The sequence below is a fragment of the Elephas maximus genome, chromosome 12 (assembly GCF_024166365.1).
Source record: "Elephas maximus indicus isolate mEleMax1 chromosome 12, mEleMax1 primary haplotype, whole genome shotgun sequence".
In the NCBI taxonomy this organism is placed as follows: domain Eukaryota; kingdom Metazoa; phylum Chordata; class Mammalia; order Proboscidea; family Elephantidae; genus Elephas; species Elephas maximus.
Window position 1 is genome coordinate 41,570,638 of NC_064830.1, and position 17,409 is coordinate 41,588,046.

At 39.1% G+C, this 17,409-nt stretch overlaps 1 protein-coding gene across 6 annotated transcripts in view; it reads right to left on the minus strand.

Annotated features, from left to right (window-relative positions):
• Window positions 1–16,474, minus strand: part of WDCP (WD repeat and coiled coil containing) — a 35,204-nt gene extending 18,730 nt beyond the window's left edge. Inside the window, exons 1-3 of one of the 6 annotated variants that reach the window (XM_049904113.1) lie at window positions 16,383–16,474; window positions 13,294–13,421; window positions 10,507–10,589 (exon numbers count right to left, since the gene is read on the minus strand). The gene's annotated coding sequence lies outside the window, so the exon portion shown is untranslated. Of the gene's footprint in view, window positions 1–10,506; window positions 10,590–13,293; window positions 13,422–16,382 lie in introns of those variants that run through there. The other 5 variants (XM_049904118.1, XM_049904117.1, XM_049904115.1 and 2 more) reach the window with 5 other exon arrangements.
• Window positions 16,475–17,409: the final 935 nt, after the last annotated feature.

Here is a 17,409-nt window from a genome sequence, read left to right on the forward strand (position 1 = left end):
ACACACGTCTCTCAAGGATGTATAGGAGACTAACTGGGCACACCAGCCCAGGGGCAAGGACAAGAAGGCAGGAGGACACGGGAAAGCTGGATGAGTGGAAATGGGGTCAAGAAGGGGAGAGTGCTGACACATCGCAGGGCTGGCAACCAGTGTCACAAAACAATATGTGCATTAATTGTTTAATGAAAAACTAATTTGCTCTGTAAACCTTCACCTAAAGCATAATAAAAAGACAACCAATGCAACTAAAAATGGGAAAATGATTTAGACACTATAAAAGGGGACAACAAATTATAAAAAAAAAAAACCTTGAAATTATGCTAATAAAATTTTCAAATATATATCTAGAGTCACTTAACTTCTTGATTATGTTCTATTCTAAGGATCTGAAATTTATCTTCTAACAGGAGTGCCTACCCAACAGAGAAGGATCTTTCAATAAATCTCAAACCCAGCCACCATTGCTGAGGAGAAGCACTAAGCTGCATCGGTTCCCTGTTCCTTTTTCACAGACTTCATAGCTTTAAAGCTCTAACGCCTTTACTCATTTCAATCAGGCAAATAAAAATGTACAAACGCTGACCCAAAAAAAAAAAAATGTTGAAAACAGAACTACCACATGACCCAGCAATCCCAATCCTAGGTATATACCCAGAAGAAGCAAAGGCAGGAAGGCGAACAGAAATCTGTACACCAGGGTTCACTGAAGCACTTTTCACAATAACCAAAATGTGGTATACACATACAGTGGGATACCACTCAGCCATAAAGAGAAATGAAATCCTGATACAGCATGGATGAACCTTGAAAACATTATGCTAAGCGAAATAAATCAGTTGCAAAAGGACAAATACTGTATGATCTCATTTATATGAAATAAGCAAATACATAGAAACCAAAGATTATTAGTGGTGACCAGGTGTTACCCACCTCTTGTCTGTCAATTTGTTGCACTGTGGTGGCTTGTGTGTTGTTGTGATGCCAGAAGCTATGCCACCAGTATTTCCAATGCCACGAGATTTCAGTGGAGCTTCCAGAGTAAGACAGACTAGGAAGAAGTACCTGGCAGTCTACTTCCGAAAAAATTGGCCAGTGAAAACCTTATGAATAGCAGTGGAACACTGTCTGATATAGTGTCGCAAGATGAGCCCCTCAGGTTGGAAGGCACTCAAAATGCCACTGAGGAAGAGCTACCTCCTCAAAGTAGAGTTGACCTTAATGACACGGATGGAGTCAAGCTTTTGGGACCTTCGTTTGCTGATGTGGCACGACTCAAAATGAGAAGAAACAGCTGCAAACATCCATTAATAATTGGAACATGGAATGCACAAAGTATGAATCTAGGAAAATTGGAAGTGATTAAAAATGAAATGGAACACATAAAGATCGATAACCTAGGCATTAGTGAGCTGAAACAGACTGGTATTGGCCACTTTGAATTGGATAATCATATGGTCTACTATCTATCCCGAAATATAAAGCTGTCAGCAATAGGATAATATCCATATACCCCTACAAGGAAGACCAGTTAATACAACTATTATTCAAATTAATACACCAACCATTAAGGTCAAAGATGAAGAAAGTGAAGATTTTTACCAACTTATGCAATCGGAAATTGATCAAACATGCAATCAAGATGCATTGATAATTTCCAGTGATTGGAATGCGAAAGCTGGAAACAAGGATCAGTAGTTGGAAAATATGTCCTTGGTGATAGAAGTGAGACTGGAAATCTCAAGATAGAATTTTGCAAGACCAATGACTTATCCATTGCAAATACCTTTTTTCAACAACATAAACAGCAACTACATGCCAGATGGAATAAACAGGAATCAAATCAACTGTATCTGTGGAAAGAGAGGATAGAGAAGCTCAATATCATCAATCAGAACAAGGTCAGAGGCTGACTATGGAACAGAACATCAGTTGTTCATATGCAAGTTCAAGTTAAAGCTGAAGAAAATTTAAAACAAGTCTAGAACAGCCAAAGTACAACCTTGAGTATATCCCACCTGAATTTAGAGACTCTCTCAAGAATAGATTTGATGCATTGAACACTAATGACCAAAGTCCAGATGAGTTGTGGGATGACATCAAGGATATCAGACATGAAGAAAGCAAAAGGTCATTAAAAAGACAGGAAAGAAAGAAAAGACCAAAATGGATGTCAGAAAAGACTCTGAAACTTGGTCTCGAATGTAGAGCAGCTAAACTGAATGGAAGAAATGATCAAATAAGAGAGCTGAACACAAGATTTCAAAGGGTGGCTCGAGAAGACAAAGTAAAGTATTATAATGAAATGTGCAAAGGCCTGGAGTTAGAAAGCCAAAAGGGAAGAACACACTCAGCATTTCTCAAGCTGAAAGAACTGAAGAAAAAATTCAAGCCTCCAGTTGCAATACTGAAGGATTCTATGGGCAAAATACTAAACGATGCAGGAAGCATCAAAAAAAGATGGAAGGAATACACAAAGTCACTGTGCCAAAAAGAATCGGTCAACGTTCGATCATTTTAGGAGGTACGGTATGATCAAGGGCATATGAAGGAAGAAGTCCAAGCTGTACTGAAGGCATTGGAGAAAAACAAGGCTCCAAGAATTGATGGAATACCAGCTGAGATGTTTCAACAAAGGGATGCAATGCTGGAAGCACTCACTTACCTATGGATTGACACAGTGGCTACAACAATGGGCTCAAACATAGTAGTGACTGTGAGGATGGTATTGACCAGGCAGTGTTTCATTCTGTTCTACATGAGGTTGCCATGATTTGGAACAGACTTGATGGCACCTAATAACAATAACGGGTGGGAAGGAGGGGAAAAGGGGGAGTTTTTGCTTAGGAGGCATTGAGGTTATGTTAATGGTGGTGGAATAATTTGGAAAAGGATAGCCAGAATGGTTGTACAACATGAAGCATATAATTAATATCACTGAATTATACATGTAGAAATTGCTGAATTGGCAAATGTTTTGTTGTAATATTTTCACCACAATTAAAAAAAAAAATGGAAAAATAAAAAACAGCAGCTCCCTCAGTTAAAGATACCACCATTCTCATATTCACTCAGGCTAAAAACTAGGGACTCGGTTTGACTTCTCCTTCTGCCTTCTCAATTAATTACAAGTTCTATTAATTCTCCAAACTGTTTCTTGAACCCAGTCCTTCCTGTCATTCCCACTAGCACCATTACCTTAAACCTAGATGACTGCAACAGTCTCCTCCTATTTCCCTAACTCTAAATTGTCTTTCCTCCTCCAATCTGCCTTGTACAGAACCCATCTTAAAATATCCTTTTTAAGTATATCACTTAACACCTTTAAAATTATCTGAGGTTACCTACCCACTGCTTATGGCTGCACTGTTCAATACAGTAGCTGCTAGCCACATATGTTATGTAATTTAAAATTCAGTTCCTCAGTCACACTAATCGTATTTCAAATGCTCAGAAGCCACACAGTGGCTAGTGACTACTATACTGGACAGGCCTACAGGATACTCTGAATTTCTGAGTGTGGCATTCGAAGCCCTTCCCAATCTAGATCTACCTACTTTCCCAGCCTTATTTCTTTCTACTTTTTTTTATTAATCTTTGTAGTTACAATGCCTGGTCCATTCAAAGCACACAATAAATGACAGTTGAATTGACAAAAAAAAAAAAAACCCATTGCCATCGAGTCAATTCCAAATCACAGTAAACCTATAGGACAGAACAGAACTGTCCCATCGAGTTTCCAAGGCTGTAATCTTTACAGAGGAGCCCTGATGGCACAGTGATTAAGCACTTGACTGTTAACCGGAAAGGCTGACGGTTCAAACCCACCAGTCACTCATCAGGAGAAAGACCTGGTAGCCTGCGCCTATAAAGATTACACCCTTGGGAAAACCTACGGGGCAGTTCAACCCTATCTGACAGGGTTGCTTATGAGTCAGAATCAACTTGATGGCAATGGGTTTGGTTTTCGGTAATCTTTACAGCAGCAGACTGCCATATCTTTCTCCCGTGGAACGGCTGGTGGGTTTGAACCATTGACCTTTCCATTGGCTGCCAAATGCTTAACCACTGTGCCACCACGGCTCCTTGGTTGAATTGAAAACCCAGTTTAAACCATCTCCTCTGAGAGGCCTTCCTTAACCATCCACCTGAAAGTAATTCTTGTGTCCTATGAATGCCTACAACTCTTAGTCTAAACATCTTTAGCTTATTACCCAGAATCACCAGTCACTTTTTCATGTATCATGTCTTGTCTCCCTAACTAACATGCAAAGTCTCTGAAAGCAGAAAGTAGACATAACTTCTTTGCCAGTCAGCTCCTAGCCTTACGGGCACTGGCAAGTATTATTCAGATGACTGTTCTACATAAATTACACCACATAAGGAGTTTTCAACTGGATCAGGGGTTACATTGGTTATATTTTTGTTGCTTCAGGCCCCCATAATACTGAGTTAGTAAGCCCCTTTGGACTATATTTGAACATACTATCTAAGGCTGTTATGTAATCCAGCCTCTCAAAAAATGACTGAAACAATGGAGAGTACTATATTAGAGGCATTCCCCTCCACCAGTCCACATGCAGCTATATGCTAGCATTTCTCAATCCCTGTATGATTTAAAAAAAAAAAAAAAGATAAGCAACCATACAGATTAGCACAAGGTTCCAGGTCTTAAAGAACTCATGTAATCATTTAAATCATGAGGACAAATAATGGTGATAAATCATGATATAAATTTAACATTTTATAAAAATGATGCAATATTTAGCAACTACTGAAAACTTTCTTCCTAGGGAAACTCCAGGGGAGATGCAAAAAAACACTTTATATCAGTGTCACACATGAAAACTCCCTGAATCATCCTATTTACAGAACCTGGTTTGCTGTTCCTTTAAGTGAGCTTCAAGGTGGGATGCACCAAAAGTTTGGCTTTGCTTTAATACTCAGCCAAAATCTATTGTCTGGTTCAGGTTTCAATCTTTGGAAGGCTGAATAGCCAAATGCCTACTCTCATGTCATTTCCAGCATCCCTGAACTTGTGTGTGTTCATGCATATCTAAAGTGTGTAAGATCAATACTAAGAATAAGGCACTTCCTTTTGAATAAGTTGCAATATCTGCATCTTCACTTTCAAATATAGATAAACATCAGCATTCTTTACTTAACTCGGAGTGGAAAATTGCCTCAGATACATTATACTTCGAAACTCTTAGTCTACTGACACATAAACGTGTAATAATGGTTATAAGAATAAAATGTTACAATAATAAGTAACTGTGGAAGATTAACCTTAGCACAAAAACAACTACTAAGAGGCGGGGCCAAGGTGATGCAGTAGTCAGATGCTTCCTGAGACCCCTCTTACAACAAAGACCCAAAAAAAACAAGTGAATCCATTATATGTGACAGTGGAGGAGCTCTGAATATCAAAGACAAAGTTGAGGACTGAGTGGCAGAGGGAAGGAGAGACACTTCAGAAGCAGCGAGGAGTTGCCAGACCTGACCTGGCCAGCACCGGCACCCTGCAGGCTGGATTGGTTGGCATACACATTGAGGCAAACGGTGATGCTCGGGACATGTTTTCTACATCGGGAAAGACCGAGCAATGAAGAGTCTGCTCAAGCCTCCAGACCCAGCGAGAAATGGCACTCAGTCAGCAAAAGATAAGTACAAGCGTCTAACCTACTGCACGGATCCAAAAAAATACCTTGAGGGAAGTACCTTTCTCCCATTTACCTGCCCCCTCCCTGCTCTGCTCAGGTCCCGGTCCAGCTTCAGTGATTGCTGCACTCCCTGGGCCAGAAGCGGGACCTGGCCCGTCCCGAGCCATTCGCCTGGCTTTGGAGAGGGAACAAATTTACAAACGGGAAAGGTAACCCGCCAGCTCCCCTAAGCTGGGAACTCAGGGCAGGCACAGCCCCTTTACCTAGGCACAGGCATAGAGGTCCAGGACTTGGAATGCCTTTCACCCTTGCACAGACTTGTGTGAGCCCATTTCAACAGTGCAGGCCCTCATTAGCACAGTACAACAGGGTATATACCTGAAGCCTATTTTCATCTGTATCTGCTAGAAGGGGTAGTGGCAGATTCGTGACATCTGACACCACCCTGCCCATTAAGTACCAGCCTCACCTATGCACATCTGGGGACTGAAGGCTGGTGGCCCCACTCACTCTACCGAGCCACCCATGACAGGAGTCCAAGAACAAGGGGCGACTCCCGGTCACCTACACGCTCTAGGGAACAGGGACACACTTTCCACCCGGACATTCGGGGCAGCAGTCAGCCCCCTGCCTTGCTCAGCACAAGACCCCCTATTGCAGCCAGATACTTGTGCCTAGTCCAATCACCCCTGCCCGTCTAGGACTGTGGGTGAGAGCCTGCACCACACACTCAGTGACCAACAACCCGGACACCTGAGTTGAATCCACACAAGAAAAGTAAACGGACTCCTGGGCTCACACCTAAAAAGAGCTCTAACCACTTGGAGACAGGATATGAGAGTTTCAAAGATGCAAATAATCAAACTAGCTCACATAACCAGCCTATTTGGGCATATCAAAACAAGCTAGGACACAGTAAGCAAACATAAAATAAATGTAACTTATTGATGGCTCAGAGACAACAGTCAACATCAAAGCACATAAAGAGGCAGATCATGATGGCTTCAGCAAGCCACCAAAACAAAGAATCAAGAAATTTTCCAGAAGAAGATAACTTCTTGGAATTACCAGTGGTAGAATTCAAAAGACTAAAATACAAAACTCTTCAAGAGATCAGGAAGGAGAACAGACAAAACCCAGAACAAGCCAAGGAACACACAGACAAAGCAAGAGAGGAACTTAAGAAGCTTATACAAGAGCATAATGACAAATTTAACAGGCTACAAGAATCCACAGAGAGACAGCAAACAGAAATCCAAAAGATTAACAATAAAATTTCAGAATTAGACAACTTAATAGAAAGTCACAGGAGCAGAACTGAGGCAATGGAAATCAGAATTGGTGAGATTGAAGATAAAGCACTTGACACCAACTTATTTGAGGAAAAATCAGATAGAAGAACTTCAAAAAAATGAAGAAACCCTAAGAATTATGTAGGACTCTATCAAGAGGAATAACCTATGAGTGACTGGAGAAGCAGAACTGGGCAGGGGGACACTAGAAAATACAGAGAGAACTGCTGAAGATTTGTTGCCAGAAAACTTTCCCGATACTGTGAAAGATGAGACAATATCTATCCAAGAAGCTCACTGAACTCCACACAAGGCAAATCCCAAAAGAAAGTCACTGAGACATATTATAATCAAACTCGCCAAAACCAAAGACAGAGAATTTTAAGAGCGGTTAGATAAATGAAAAGTCACCTACAAAGGAGAGTCAATAAGACTAAGCTCTGACTACTCAGCAGAAACCATGCAGGCAAGAAGCCAACAAGATGACATATATACAAAGCCTTAAAGAAAAAAAATTGCCAATCAAGAATTATATATCCAGTAAAACTGTCTCTCAAATAAGATGGCAAAATTAGGGCATTTCCAGATAAACTGAAGTTTAGGGAATTTGTAAAAACAAAACCAAAATTACAAGAAATACTAAAGGGAGTCCTCCGGTTAGAGAATCAATAACATCAGATAACACCCCAGGCCAAGAACACAAGACAGACAACCAGGTATCAACCCAGATAGGAAAGTAAAAAAAAAAAAATCAAAGCTAAAACACTGAAAATAGAGAAAAAGAGACATCAATATGTAAAACATGACAACATTAAAACAAAAAATATGTAGTCAGATCTTTCATATGTAGAGGAAGTCGAGGCGATATAAAGAAATAAAAGATCACTTTAAACTTAGATAAATATGGGTAAATATTAAGGTAACCACAAAGGAAACTAACAATCCTACATATCAAAATAAAAACAAGAAAAACATAAAGACTCAGCAAATAAAAAATCAACAACAATGAAAAACATGAAAAGAAAATCCATAAAGAAAACAACTCAGTACAGAAAATTAAGTGGAACAAAGAAACTGTCAGTAACACACACAAAAAAGACGTCAAAATGACAGCACTAAACTCATACCTATCAATAATTACACTGAATGCAGATGGACTAAATGTACCTATAAAGAGACAGAGAGTGGCAGAATGGCTTAAAAAAACATGATTTGTCTATATGCTGCGTACAACAGACACACTTTAGACTCAAAAACACAAACTAAAACTCAAAGGATGGAAAAATACATCAAGCAAACAATAATCAAAAAAGAGCAGGAGTGGCAATATTAATCTCTGACAAAATAGACTTTAAAGGAAAATCCACCACAAAGGATGAGGAAGGACACTACATAATGATTAAAGGGTCAATACACCAGGAGGACATAATCATAATATTTATGCACCCAACGACAGGGCTCCAAAATACATAAAACAAACTCTAACAGCATTGAAAAGAGAACTAGTGGACTTCAACATGCCACTTTCAGTAATGGACAGAACATCCAGAAAGAAGCTCAAAAAAGACACGGAAGATCTAAATGCCACAATCAACCAACTTGATGTCAAAGACATATACAGAACACTCCACCCAACAGGAGCCAAGTATACTTTCTTTTCCAACACACATGGAACATTCTCCAGAATAGACCACATATTAGGCCATAAAGCAAACCTTAACAGAATCCAAAACATCGAAATATTATGCGCATCTTTTCTGACCATAAAGCCATAAAAGTAGAAATCAATAACACAAAAAACAAGGAAAAAAATCAAACACATGGAAACTCAACAACGCCTTGCTCAAAAACTACTGGGTTATAGAAGAAATTAAGGGTGAAATACAGAAATTCACAGAATCAAATGAGAATGAAAACACATCCTACCAGAACCTCTGGGACACAGCAAAAGCAGTCCTCAGAGGCCAATTTATAGCAATAAATGCACATATCCAAAAAGAAGAAAGAGCCAAAATCAAAACATTAACCCCACAACTCTAACAAATAGAAAGAGAGCACCAAAAGAAGCTCTTGGGCACCAGAAGAAAGCAAAAAATAAAAATTAGAGCAGAAATAAATGCAATAGAGAATAGAAAAACAATTGAAAGAGTCAACAAGACCAAAAGTTGGTTGTTTGAAAAGATCAGCAAAATGGGTAAACTATTGGCCAAACTGACAAAAGAAACACAGAAGAGGAAGCAGATAACCCAAATAAAAAATGAGATGGGCAGTATCACAACAGACCCAAATGAATTAAATCCTAACAATACTATGAAAAACTGTACTCCAAGAGATTTGAAAACCTAGAGGAGATAACAAATTTCTAGAAACACACTACCTACCTAAACTAACACAAACAGGTAGAACAATTAAATAAACCTATAATGAAAGAAGAGAATGAAAAGGTAGTTTAAAAACTCCAACAAAAAAAAACCCTGGCCCTGACAGCTTCACTGGAGAATTCTACCAAACTTTCAGAAAAGAGTTAACACCAGTACTACTAATGGTATTTCAGAGCATAGAAAGGGATGGAATACTCCCAAACTCATTCTATGAAGCTAACATAACCCTGATACAAAAACCTGGGAAAGACATCACAAAAAAAGAAAATTACAGATCAATATGCCTCATGAACACAGATGCAAAAATCCTCAACAAAATTTTAGCCAATAGAATTCAACAACGTATCAAAAAAATAATTCACCCACGACCAAGTGGGATTCATACCAGGTATGCAGGGATGCGTCAACATTAGAAAAACAAAAACAGCTACTGAAGGGCTTTCATGTAGTTGATTGGGAAGTGGACTAACAATGTAAGTATTAAGAGAGTGTATTAGCTAGTTAACTCTAGGAAAAACATTATATTATTTTTTCACCCAACAGATATTTATGAAAATTTAAATAAAAATATAAAGCACAGTGACAGAAATTAAATTATATCATAATTCTAATCTTTGTAAAAATTGTTTGACATACTAGTACTGGTAACACTAAACAAACAAAAAACCCTTTCATTTTCAGTTTTAAATCCTATTTAGCCACGAGTCTTTTAAGTAAACATCCTATCTGGAAATTATCCACACCTTATGAGGATGAATTAAAAAAACAAAAAATAAAACCCAGTGCCATCAAGTTGATTCCGACTCATAGCGACCCTATAGTTATTACCTTCAACTTTCACGACGTAGAAAATCTCCAAAATTATGTGTAACATCCATGATAAATTATCTTCGTTTGGACATAAGAATGAAAAAAAGTTAAATAAAAATGAGGTATCCCAAAATATCCTGCACCTCCACAATGCCCAGCTGATAGTTACTATTTAGCAGTCAAAGTGTGCAGCATAGTGACCACAAGCTAAATCCAGCAGCTGGCTGAGAAATTATTGTTCTTGAAAAAATAGGATTAAATTTTTGAGATCTGGCTACTAAAATGTTTTAATAATAAGATTTTAGTAACAGGGATGAAATTTCAGGTTTTTCTTTTGTCTCACAGGCCTCGCTCTATAATTACCTCTGTAGAATATTGGGTTTCACACTAGTCCATTAGGTATGCAGCCAAAATATATTTTGGGGGCACCTCTAGTTCCAGCTTCCCTGGTAAAAGAATCAGGATACTAAATATTAGTACAACAGGCAAAATAATAGCAATATTTATGTTGTAAGAGATAAAGTGTGTCTAAAATGTCAAGCTACTCAAAGGAGTCAAATAACAAAAAAAAAAAAAGGCATTTTAATATTGTGTCTCTGTAAGTTACTGATAATCACACTTTCGGATATAGCCCCTTTACGATGCTAGCGGTTTGCACTGGGCCAATAAAACACGCAGCATGTGGGTAGGGTTGCCCAGCTGATTAATGTAATTGCTGCCAACAAGTTGTATACTTGTAAAAAGTTGAACTGGGAAAAGTTGCATGATAGATGTATTTACCCCCCATTAAAAACTCATTGCCATCAATTCCAACTCAGAGCAACCCTATAAGACAGAGTAGAACTAACCCATAGGGTTTCCAAGGCTGCAAACCTTTATTGAAGCAGGCTGCCACATCTTTCTCCCGTGAAGCAGCTAGTGGTTTCAAACCACTGATTTTTGGGTTAGCAGCTGAGCGCTTAACTACAACAATCAAAAAAGAGTAGATGCTGAGGCTGCTTTTGTACAGCCAAACACCTCATGGGATTTAGTTCCTTGGTTTAGAGGTTTAGGGTCCTGGTTTCAAGGGACATCCCAGTAAATTGCCTAACAATGTGTTTAGTGCATTGCATAGTGCCTGGGGTCTTAAAAGCTTTCAAGTGGCCATCCAAGGTACAACAATTGATCTCTCTTCACCTGGAGCAACAGAGGAGGGAAAGTCAGGAATAGGAGGAGGAAATGGAATGTGTGGCTAACTGCTTCCATGAGCAACTGCCTTGTTTGCCCTGAGACCAGAACTGCATGGTGCTCAGCTACCATTACTGAACATTTTGATCAAAGTTCTATAGAAGAATCCGATTATAACGGGGAAAATGCAGAACAGAATTTCAAATTCTCATGGAATCCAGATATTCTGGAGTCATGGATGCGGGATGAACCCCCAAAACTACTACCCTGAGTCAATCTTTAAACCTTAAACCAAAAATATCTCCTGAAGTCTTTTTAAAACCAAACAATAGCTTAGCTTCACTAGTAAAGAACGTCTCCCTTGAGCATTGAGTCCTTTTAAGGACTGTCTATATGGGATCAAACTGACAACAGCAACTCTAAAGATTAGATAGAAAACTTAGGGGGCAGTGAGTTTATGTTCATTAGGAAGGAACAACTTGGAAAAGGAGGGTGAGAATGGTTGCACAACTCAAAGAATGTAATCAATGTAACTGAATTGTCCACGTAGAGACTGCTGAATTGGTCTATGTTCTGCTGTGTATATTCTCAACAACAAAAACAAATTATTTTTAAAAAGCACATGCTTTTAAAGCCTGAAATTAGTAAACTTGTCATGGAAAAAATAACACCAATCAACACAGTAGATAGCTGCCTCAAATTCTTTTTGTAACTAGATTACAAAAATTACATAAATATCGTAAGTGTTCATAACGATAAAAATCTTATAAAATTAAGTACCAAAATCTCATTACAGAAATGCATCATATTATTTCACAGAATAATCATTTTTATTGCAATTAAGGTCCAAGATGGTTTAAAAGAATCTCATTTTTAAGGCTTTCAAGTATAGTAAAACCTGCAAAAGCCAGAACCTGTGTAAGGCGGAAACCTGTCAGAGAAGGAAAACTCAAATATTTTCCACTAAAAAGAACAATAGAAAAGTGGTAAGACTACGCCCTGTCAAAGGCAAAAACTTTTGAGACCCAGAAAAACAAGGCAGTCCAGCTGAGTTCCAGCTCTTGCAGGTTTCACTGTATATTTTTCCTTTAGACGGTTCTCACCCGCCTCTTTCTTGCCATTTGCTTTATTTTCCTTTATTCTTGATGCTGAAGGGTAAGCAAAGGCAACACTTAAAATTCTATTTGTTACCAATTTAAAATCTGGAAGAACATTACTAACTTCGGTCATTTGGACGGCAGAATTCTGTGGCTGGCTTTTCTGTGAAACATAAGATGTATAAAAACAAAGGAAATCAGGATTATCTTGTTACTATTTTTAAACTGACCACATTCTATAAACATAACCTAGATATTACCCGGATTTCCTGGTCAAATTAGAAGAAACCAAGTGAGTAAACGTGACTACTATGTGCCACACGCGGTTCTGGTCAATTAGGATTCTACGCAACAGTTTTTTGAGGTAGGTACTATTATTCTTATTTGAGAAAGCTGAAGCTCCAAAAAGTTAAGAAACTTGCCATTTACATCTTACACCACCATAAATTCCATATGGAGTAAAGATCTAAATGTGTAAAACAAATGTATGAAATTTAGCAAAAAAAAAAAACCCAAAACACTATTTTTATAGCACTACAGACATACTGAGTAAGAATCGACTTGATGGCAATGGCTTTGGTTTGGTTTTGGACAGACCTACCCACACATATACATAGATAAGGATGGTCACTGCAGCATAAGACACAAACCTAGATGTACGTCAATATGAAAACAGTTAAATAAAAATAAGGAAGTTCCATGACTACTGACATGAAAAATCTTCCCCCAAAAGAACAGTGAAATTCACTAGTATGCTCCTAGGGAAGAAAAAACAAAAAAAAATCTACCTCTATATGTCTATACATATGTGTGCTTGTGTATATTTATTTTAAAAAATGCAAAAAAGATAAGGAATAGTATACACCAAACTGTTCCTGGTACATACTGACTCACAGCGAATCTACAGGAGAGAGTAGAACTGCTCCATAGGGTTTCCAAGGAGTGGCTGGTAGATTCGAACTGCTGACCTTTTGGTTTCCAGCTTAGCTCTTAACCGCTGCGCCACCAGGGCTCCTGAGATGGGGTGGGGTGGTATTAAGAGATAAAGTGGATCCTCTTTACTTACTTATTTTTTGACAAAGAAAGTTTTATAATAAGCTCTTACAAACCAGTTAAAAAGGCAAATATCCTAAATTTTAAAATTTTAAAAAGGCCATAGAATATCCACAGGCAATTTACAAAAAAACACAAATGATCAACAAACATATTTAATCTGATTAGTTATCAAAGAGTTGTCTGAATTTGCAGTGCTATTTCTTCACCACTTACTCTCTTAACCCACTCCAATCCGAGTCTATTCCCATCTCTCCAAAAGAGCTCTCACCAAGCCACCAGTGCCATCGGTGTCACCGAATCCAACTGACATTTTTCAGCCTTGTTTTATTTAATCACTGAGTAGTAAGTGTTAAAGACAAAACTTGAGAAGTCTTCAGACTCTAAATCCAAAGAAATGTATTCTCTACCACACTGCCTGGTGATTTGCTTTTAATTTATCTGTGAATTATTTCTCATACCTCCTTGCTAGCTTCATCCTTGCTCTTAGAATCATTTACTAATAAGATTCTGCAAAAAGACGTTATGCATTCTCGCTGATGTAAGATTAAGTGGTTCTGCAGTGGCTTGCTAGATGGAAAAATAAGTCCCCTGTCATTACTAATGAAAAAAACTGCAATCTCTATCCCACTGGTCTGTATAATATATGTTTTCTCCTAAGATCTATTCATGCACTTTTCAAAAGACTTTCATTGATAAATGCTGCACGATCCATCTTCCTGGGCAGAGAAAATTCCTACGGGCCAATTATAACAACAGGCCACCCAATTCAGTCTAATGCCATTGAGGGTGTGTGTGGCCAGGGGTAGCACCTAAGAATTTGTGAATAAGGGAAAACAAAATAATAAAGGCTACTGAGGCTTTTAGAAGAATTACTTTCATATTTTCATCTTTGGGACAAGAAGAAATTTGGCATATTTTTCCTAAAAACCTAACAGCAATTACAAAAATGCTTCATTCCTTTCCACTCCTCGTGACATTGTGTTAATCCAGGTCCTGACCACTTCTCCCATTTTACTGAACAAGGAGAGGTCTCCTTGGTAACAGTCTCTTCTCTTTCCTAGACAATATGTGTGGCTGGACAGAATTATCTTTAAAAAAAAAAAGTTTTAAATTATTTTGCTCTTTTGTTCAAAAACCTGTGATAGGTCTCCACAGCCTAGAGTATATAAAAAAAATAAGTTATTTCAAAATATCTTAGCAAGGCATTTAGGGCTTTATATCACTTAATATTGGTCTACCTTTCCGACCTTTTCTCCCCCATCATAAAGGACCTGCTAAGGAATTTGGAATTTGGGGAAACCAGTACACATTCATGTGACAATGTGCAAGATGGACCTAAGAAGGAAGAAAGTTGCCAAGTTTAATAAGAAGCTATGGAATAGTTTGAATGCCACAATGAGAAAGTAAACCAAGTGTGCAGCTATTTCAGTAGACAAAGGGACCAGATTCAAGCGATATTTCTGAGGCAGATGGAATAGATAATATCAGCTAGAATATGAGTGGTAAGGGAGAAAGAAAAATCAAGGATAAAATGGAGATTTTTAGCTTGGGAAACTGCTGAACCATTAAGCAAAGCTAAAGGAAGAACATGCTTCCAAGTTTAGATGGCTGTGTGTGATTAGTTTAGTATTAGATGTGCTTCATTCAAGAAGTCTGTGAGGTAGTATGTGTATCTTAGGCAGTTAGAGGTAAGGATTTGGGAGTCACTGGCATGGCGTTAAGGAGCCCTGGTGGTGTAGTGGTTAAAGCTCTTAACTGGTAACTGCTGCTATGTGTAAGAATGGAATCAGGGCAATAGGTTCTTTTTTTTTGGCATAGGGTTAGTAGTTGAAACCAAAGCAGCTCCCTGTGAAAAAATCAGAAGGCCAAGAGGATCAAGGTTGGAACAAGAGTTTCCCTATTATTCTTTTTTAAAAATTTTACAATTTTCTTGAAGCTGTGTACCTGTTGGTCTCTCAACCCCCAGGCAGACTAGGAGCTTTCTGAAATCAGGAGCCATATCTTATTTATCTTTGATTCCCCACAAAGCCTAGCCAAATGACTTCTACACTGTGATAGGGTGTTTTAGAGAGAGAAAAGACCAGGAGAAGAGGTGGTCAGAACCAGGATCTACTGCTCAATATATAACCATTTAATTGCTGTTCGTAATCTTCTTTAAAGACAACTCATGGTGAAAATCAAGGGGCTTAGGTGTATTAGAGCATTTCCAGGAGGTTTAAACAGAGGTACATACCCTTGTTTTTCTAAGTTTCTAAATTTATTATGTTTCAACTCAAAAAGAATTACAAGTTATTTACAGTTAATTTGGGGGGGGAGGGTTTAGAAAAGTAAAAGGAGAAATTCATAAAAATCCATTCATCCAAAGAAAATCATGACTGCATCCTTTCAACTTTTTTCTCTGTATAGGTTTTGGTTGTTAAATTTTTCAATCATATCGTACATTTTTTCACTTAACATTTGGGTTATTATTTATTAGCACTTCCTCATGTTATTTAAAAAATTTTACAAATTATATTTTGAGGTCACTTAATATTCACTTAATAGTCACTGAACTCTCACTGCTGAAACACCCAGGCTGTCGCCAACTTTATCCTATTATAAGTAACACTTTGATACAGGTCTTTGTGCATGAATGAAGTGTGTTCTTTATATATTTATATTTATATATATATTCCTTAGGATATATTCCCAAAAGTAACATTCATGAGTCACAGGAAACATACTCACTCCTTGAAAACCACCCCCAGCTCTAGCCTCATCCTCCCGCCCCTCCCCACGCGGGACGCTTCTTTCGGCCCATCCTCTCCGCACACCTGGGTCCCCCCTATGCCGCTCACGCGGTGACATCTCCACCTCTCTCCCAGCCCACCCGCAGCCTCCCCACATCAGCCAGGACGGGCAGCAGTGGAGACAAAATACCTTTGGTCTCACTGTCTGCACAGAACCAGTCACCCCGGGGCCGCCCCACTTCACCAGACCGCGGATCCGAAGCCCGGAGCAGGTGCCGGAAATATCTGCCTCCAGTGCTCTGATATGTGAGCGGTGCCAGGAAAGCTCTGCAGTGCCCCCTGCCTATTGGCTTTTGCATGTGTCACGTTAGGAGAGGGTCCTTCCCATCGGCCAAGCAGCTCAGGCTTTGCCGCACGGATCTCTGGGAGTTGTAGTCTCCGTGGAACTCCACGGACCGTAAACCAGCCACAGTTTTTCCTTCTCTTAGCGCTGTTTCCCACTACTCGCTGGTTCTCTTAGACTAAGAAGGAGTCCAGGAGCCTAGGGTCGACGCCACAGTTTCTTAACCTTTTTTTTTTTTTAAAGGTAGGGGTGTCGGGAACCTCTTTAAAATCTGATTAAATATAAAAAAAAAGAAGAAAAATGTTCTTATCCATACACCAGTGTCTTCGACTGAAGCCGCTTAATTTGAAAGGATCAGTTATAAATCTCAGTTCTACGCCTACCCTAAAGGCGGCAGCCCCTACCGCGTCACTAGGCTTCTTAGACCAGCTACACCCCTGAGCCATTCCTCGGAGCAGCCCATAGGGAGTTTCAGGTACTGACTCCCACAGTACAGTTGACCATCATCTTTCTTGAGTTTGGACCAACACAGCCAGTCCTCCTTCAGTGACGCTGATGACCAGCAGTCTCTGACCTAACCACCTGCATTGTGGTGGGGGGGAGGGGGGTGTAGGAAAAATGGAGGAAGAACACCTCTAGGTCCCACTCTGGACACCTTTACTCAGGATATTCTCCGAACGCCGACCTTCCAGCGCCACCTGTCAGAATCTTACCTTAAATTTTTAGAACAATGCAGGAAATAACGAGGAGGAAAAAAAGTTTTAAAAGTCCCAGTCACACCTCAGGCAACTGTTACCTCCTCCTAAAACATCTTTCCGGATTGCCTGATCTCTTTTGGGTGAAGGTGACGGGTTTGGTGTGGAGGAGGAGCTCA